The 7,053-nt window shown below is 38.4% G+C and overlaps 1 long non-coding RNA gene across 1 annotated transcript in view; it reads right to left on the bottom strand.

Moving 5' to 3' along the window:
* Positions 1-3,214: 3,214 nt before the first annotated feature.
* LOC127535812 (uncharacterized) overlaps positions 3,215-7,053 on the bottom strand; it is a 10,241-nt gene continuing 6,402 nt past the window's right edge. The window contains exon 2 of the long non-coding RNA XR_007944690.1: positions 3,215-7,053. This exon is cut by the window's right edge and continues 2,307 nt beyond it. This is a non-coding gene — a long non-coding RNA (uncharacterized LOC127535812).

The following is a 7,053-nucleotide window of genomic DNA, read 5'->3' as shown; positions in this document are numbered from 1 at the left end:
AGATGACTGGGCAAATACAGGCACATACATCAATATCAGTGGCGAGCGCATTATAGCGACGCCCAGCAGGGTGAAGGGGGGGGAAAAAGCACATCCAGCAGACAAGCGAGTATTTGTTTATGCACGAGTGGAGAGAAGGAAATTAATATCAGTGTATTGAAACCGTTCCTATGGAAGATCTTTATGCTTCCTCAAACCGCAGATTCACACACACACACACACACACACACACACACACACACACACACACACACACACACACACACACACAGACACACACATATACACACACATCCTGCTGAAAGACAGGCACTAAAATAACCTCTGTTCCAGCTGGTGGACCGCTGAGGTTCCTGCTGGGCTGTTTTAATGGGGAAAATTAGCCAAGCAGAAAGGTGGATCCTGTTTGTTATGCTCCACTGTCCCCCTTCCACACAGTCGGCCAAGGAGGCATCCTCTGTTGTCCTCTCTCGCCGTCTCTCTGAGCTCTCTTGACACTGTGTATCTCCACCAGCTGCTGCCGCCTTCATGCATCCCTCTCCTCCTGCCTCCACACTCTGCCAGGCACAGATACATACAGGACGCATACCCGGCCGAAAAATAATCACAAATAAAGCTGCATGTGAGTCTCAAAAAAAAAAAAAAACCTGCAGGAGGATTTTTCTTTTTAAACATTCCAGGTCCATCATTTCTCATATACCTGCTTCTGCACACTGGCAACTATCCCATGCCAAAGGGAGAATGTGATGAGGTAAAAGTAAAAAAACAAAACAAAAAAGAAACGGGGGGGAAAAAAGGTGTAAACAAATGAGAGGTTTTCATAATGCAGGGGAGTCGGAGTGAACAGTGAGAGAGTGAGGGATGAGAGGAGGATATGCAGAGGGGTGAAAAGCTTCTTTGTTCTGGATGCCCTTGAGACAGCTGACATCGCCACAATAAGACCTTCTTTCAGAGGGAAGGAGACGGAGTCAGAGCAAGAAAGAGAGGCAAAGAAAGAGAGTGGGGTTTAGTACTTTTGGCATACTGATAGGGTTGAGGTCGGGATAGGAGGAGGAGGAGATCTAATGACACCTAATGTGAGTCAGTGTGTGTTTGGTGTCATGCATCATTCTGGAAAGTTAGCATGAATGAGCAGCACTCCTGTGTTTTTATAACCAAATCATGACCGAGAGAAATTTCCAATCAAGTACGCTGTATCATATCATATTGTATTTAGGTTAACTGTATTGCATAATTTCATATTGTCCTATATGGTGTAGTATCAGATGGTTTAATATTACACTGTGTCATAGTATGTCATTGAATATGGCAGGCCTACTGCTTTGTATCATTTCACATGGTGTTATACTATCTCATATCATATTACATTGTATCATATTAAAGGCCTTTTGTATCATGTCATTGCATTATATCATATTATATCGTAATATCGTGTATTCTGTTGTGGGCCCACTGTATAATATAATTTCATATTACACTGCATCATATTTTATTCTGTTGTTTCATGTTATAGGTTTACTGCATCGTGTCTTATCGTATTATTCTGTATTGTATCATCGTATTGTAGGCCTACTATATTTAATATCATAACATAAAACTATATGAATCCTGAAGTAAATGTTTGTGCTGTATTATATCATGCCATATAGTACTGTATTGTATTTTGGGCCTTTCGTATCATCCATCTATACATTTTCGATACTACTTCTTATAATATCCTCTGGATAATCATGGAGGGGTCTGAGTTTATCTCAGCTGACTTAAGGCGAAAGTCAGATACACCCTGGACACATCATCAATCCTACTGGATCATATAAATTCATATCATAATATGCTGTATCGTACCACATGGTATTATATTGTGTTGTGTAGTAGACTTACTGTTTTGCATCATTTCATATCCTTTAATATACTGTGTAGTATAGTATCTTATTTTACAGTATTGTATCATACATATGGCATGGTGTTGTTCTGTGTTATATCATATCGTACCATCACCATATCGTATTGTTTTCATATGGTATTCTAGTCTGTAGTATTGCATTGTATGATATCATATCATGTTGTGTGTTGTGTCTGCTGTACGCTGTCATTTCATATCATATCGCACTGGATCATATCACATCATCTAATATTGTAGTGCATTTTACGCCTACTAAATCGTATCATTTCATATTGTATTATACTTTCTCAAATCATATCATATTTTATCATAATATGCTGTGTCAAATCATATCATTTTATATTCTGAGTTTATCATAGGCCTACTGTATCATATCATTTTATATCATATTATACTGTATTGCATCACATTTTATTGTATTGTACAGTATATCACATTGTATTGCATTATGTCATATTATACTGTACCTGTATAGTGGGCTCACTTTTTCTTTTCATTTCATATCCCATAATACTGTAATGTATGGTATTGTAATATAGTGTATCATATTGAGGGCTTACTGTATTATGTAATTTCATACCATAGTATATCTTACTCATTATACTACACTGTATCAGACTTCAGACCTATCTTACCATAAAGTGTGTTGTATTATGGACTTATTGTATCTTAGAATTTCATATCATTTTCTATGGTTTAGTCTTGTATCCGACCTTGGACAAGCAGAAGAAAATGGATGGAATGGAGCATCATATTATATTGTATGTTATCATATCATATCGTATCATATTGTAGACCTTGTGTGCCACATTACTTCATATCATACTGTAGTATATGTTACTGTGTCATGTTGTAGGCTTCCTCTATCAGTTCATAAATGTATTCAAACTGTATCTTATCATATTGTACTGTATAGTATTGTATATTACTGAATAAATTCATAATGTATTATACTATATCATATCATACTTCATCATAATATACTGTATCACATTTTTCATTTCATAATGTGGATTTATTGCAGGCCTAATATTGCATTATGTCGTATTATACTGTCTTGTACTGTGGGCTCACTTTTTCCTATCATTTCATATTGCATAAGATTGTAAGGTATGGTATTGTAATGTAGTGTAGCATACTGTGGGCTTACTGTATCATGTAATATCACATCATCTTACCATATTGTACTGTATCACCCCTTATTTAACTTTATCATATCATATCATATAGTGTGTTGTATTATGGACTTATCTTAGAACTTGACATTTTCTATGGTATAGTATTGTATCCAACCCCAGATAAACAAAAGAATATGGATGGAATATCATATTTTAATGTATGGTATCATATCATATCATATCCTATCATATCATATCATATCATATCATATTGCAGACCTAGTGTATCATGTTGTTCATGTATTATATATAGATATATTCATATCACATTGTAATACATAGTATTGTGTCATATTGTGAGTCTACTGTATCATATAATTTCACATCAAACTGTATCTTATCTTATACTGTATAGTATTGTGTGATGTATTAGAATGTAGGCCTAGTGTAGTATATCACATTCGTACCGTATTACACTGTATAATATCACATTGCATTGTACTGCGTGTTGGGCCTACTGTATCAAATCATTTGATATCACATCATTTTGTGTCATAATTAAGGTCCACAGTATTACATCATATTACAAGTATTTTGTGTAACATCATTTCGTATTGTAACAGAAATCCAACAGGTCACGAAACACAAAGTGGTTGGATTATCAGGCTGGTTTCAAACAAACCTTCACAGCCTTTCTCAGATGTAGAAAACCAAACCATTCCTGCTGTACCTCTGTTTAAGTCAGTTAACACAAGTATCGCTTCCATAAGTGCTTCTTTAGTCTGTATTCAGATGTCACAGGACCGTTATGGAGGCTCACACAATAGTGGTGCATTGCATGTGTCATAGATTTTCAAACTTATTTTGCCATTTAAGTCCTAATTTATGACCATCGAGAGCATGAGAAACACTCGCCCCCACTTCTCATAAATTCTCATTTGTTAGACAGCGAATTCTGCTGCCTGTTTCCTAAAGTCGCAGTTAGATGTGAAAACATGCAGAAATTGACAACAAGATGCATGCATGTGAGTTTTAATTACAGAGGGGAATTTGCTCGAATCCTGGGGCCTTTATGAATCTACTTCCAAGACGTCCAAAGACAAGTGGAAAGGAAAAAACAGGCTAATAACAGAAAGACATACAGTTTGTAATGATTTCAGTGATCAGTCAGAGGCTCAGCTTCCACACAAACACAGTTGGTGCCACTGATGGTAGTTAGCTTGTAACATCTATACGTTAAGGTAGTGTCTACGGATACGGACCCGTATCCGTAGCCCACAGGCTACGGGTACGGCACTTTCCATTTGCCAGACAGATACGGACCCGTACGCGAGTCTCGCGAGTCAAGAAGCTGCTAACCACTGCAAACTGTTGAAAGGTAAGCAAAGGTTAAGGTTAGGGTTAGTGTTAGGGTCAGATTTAGGGTCCGTACCTGTCGTACCGATGCTACGGGTCCGTACAGCTAGCGTCTACCGGGAGTCACGTGACCAGATCTTGCGTATCTGATTGGCAAATGGAAAGTGCCGTATCTGTAGTCCACAGGCTACGGGTATGGGTCCGTACCTCTAGCAACAACCATACGTTTAACTTCCTAGCACCTTCTCTCTTAACACATCTTGAGAGGGCACTACAGGTAGAATGACAGGATATTAAAGTGGAAGATAAAGATACAAGATAAATACCTAAATCTTTATTTACATGCTTTCACTTAATTTAAAATATAAATGCACCTTTTGTCTCCTGATCTATGTTGTTCTCCAATTATGCCGCCAAAACATAGGTTAGCAGTCGGGTTTTTAGGCCACTGCGTTGACTTTCTTCGTGTTTTTGAAAGCATGGCGACTGGCACGAAACAGATCCTGTTGGATTGTAAGCTAATAAATGTTGCGCAACAGTTACTTTTTGTGAAATTACTGCAAGACAGAGTCTACATACATATTGGTAGAGCTATGAAAATGAGAAAACAGCATATGGCTGCATTGGCAGAATTCCTGGTGTGTGCATTTGCATTGAAAGCACGCTAGATACCATTACAACCTGCTGCATATTACATTTTGTTGCACAGAAGCATAATCTCTGTGCAAATCAATATGTTTGCAGTGATTACATTGCACACTTCCACAAAACAGAACAATCTGTGTCGCCACGATCTCTAGCAACATTTCTGTGAAGAGTACATGGATATGTACGTACGCGTATTTGCAAAAGTACAAATACAGTTTAAGAAGATGCAACAAGATGTAGATTGTTAACAGGGCATTCTTTCCTGTGTGGAAGAATTTTAGTAACCCCAAAGCCGTGTTAGCGCACAGCAAAGCAAATTGCTATTGTCGAAGTAAAGATAAAGATACACTATCATTCAAAAGTTTGGGGTCACCCATGGCCATTTCATGTTTTCCATGAAAACTCACACTTTTATCCATGTGCTGACATAACTGCACAAAGGTTTTCTAATCATCAATGAGTCTTTCAACACCATTAGCTAACACAATGTAGCATTAGAACACAGGAGTGATGGTTGCTGGAAATGTTCCTCTGTACCCCTATGGAGATATCCCATTAAAAATGAGCCGTTTCCAGCTAGAATAGTCATTTACCACATTAACAATGTCTAGATTGCATTTATGATTCATTTAATGTTATTCACATTAAAAAGGACCCCAAACCTTTAAACGGTAGTGTACATGTAAGATAAAAATTTCAACAAAACAGACATTTCTGTTGATCAAATGATCACAAATTAGATTAAAAATCTTGATTTCTGTCAAATAGGATAACACAGATCGATTATACTTACTGCCGTGTGTAGTCATCTCCAAAAGGCCAATTTTGAGTAAGAAAATATCCTGGTTGAGTTTCTTGTTTCAACCTGTAGAGATGTCATCATGACTTTTACATAAAAGTAGTCTTTTCACAAACGCAAAATTGGCATCACGTCTACGTAGAAATGTCAAAAAGAGGCTCACGTTAAGCGTTATCGTGCGACACCCCTCACTGTTGCTAGAATGAATTCCTGGTTCAACATTGATCTTTAGGTAAACAGTTGTGTGTCTCCACTGTTTTCTCCTGCTTTTAAAGCCTGTTACTGTCATTTCAGGTTGTACTTGCGGCACTTTGGAGAATCCGGCTAAACTGTTTGCATGTTGATCATCTGTCTGTGTTTCTTGCGCTGTCAGATTTCACTGCGGATTTCTTTTATCTCAGCAAAAATAATGACTAAAACTATGAAAATAAACCCCAGCTGTAACAAACTGTATTTTTCCTTTACAGGCATCTCATCCACGTACTTTGGAGATTCGAATGTTTTCTCTACACTTAACTCCACTAGCAGGAATACAGAAGGAAGGTTAGGAAGATTAAATTTATATTTTGTTTCCTTTCTCTGTGCAAAGCAACACCATAACTGAGATGCTTTTACTGCAATTCAGTCCAAGTCGTCCACTTAGTTGCTGCACAGCTTTTGTCACATCCTGTATCACACACACAAACACACTTTAGAAATCCGAGAGTGTGTTAGACCTCTCTTCCTCCTCACCCACAGTTCCTGGCCCCAGGAGGTGGAGGGTCTCTTCACCCGTCTCACCCGTCCAACCCAAACACACAGCCAACCCACACATACTGTACGAACACACACTCAGACACACACACACTGGCAGCAAACCACATCAGAGGGGGTCCATTCCTCCCCAAGTCCGCAGGTCTCTGGATAAACATATTATTCTGGATTAAATGTTTCCCATATTTGTTATTCTTGCCTTCGAGACTCCAGGTGGAATTGGTATGAAACCAAAAATCATATGTACATTCCTTTGAAAGAAAGAGCGGGTCGAGGGGGGGAACGCTTCCGAACAGGGATCGAGAATTCCCTTTCGGAGCGAGAACTTGTAACAACATTTGTGCAGATTTTTCGATTGCCCCAGATTCTTCGTTGCACACCTAACAAAGGCGACGCTGTGTTGTCGAGAAGTGCTCTTTTTTTCCAACTCGTGCCGCTCCGCTACTCAGCTGCTCTCTGCTAAAAACCAGGAAGTG

The sequence above is a fragment of the Acanthochromis polyacanthus genome, chromosome 10, assembly GCF_021347895.1.
Source record: "Acanthochromis polyacanthus isolate Apoly-LR-REF ecotype Palm Island chromosome 10, KAUST_Apoly_ChrSc, whole genome shotgun sequence".
Classification (NCBI taxonomy): Eukaryota; Metazoa; Chordata; class Actinopteri; family Pomacentridae; genus Acanthochromis; species Acanthochromis polyacanthus.
The sequence above is the reverse complement of the archived record's forward strand: the minus strand, read 5'-3'. Positions and strand labels throughout refer to the sequence as shown.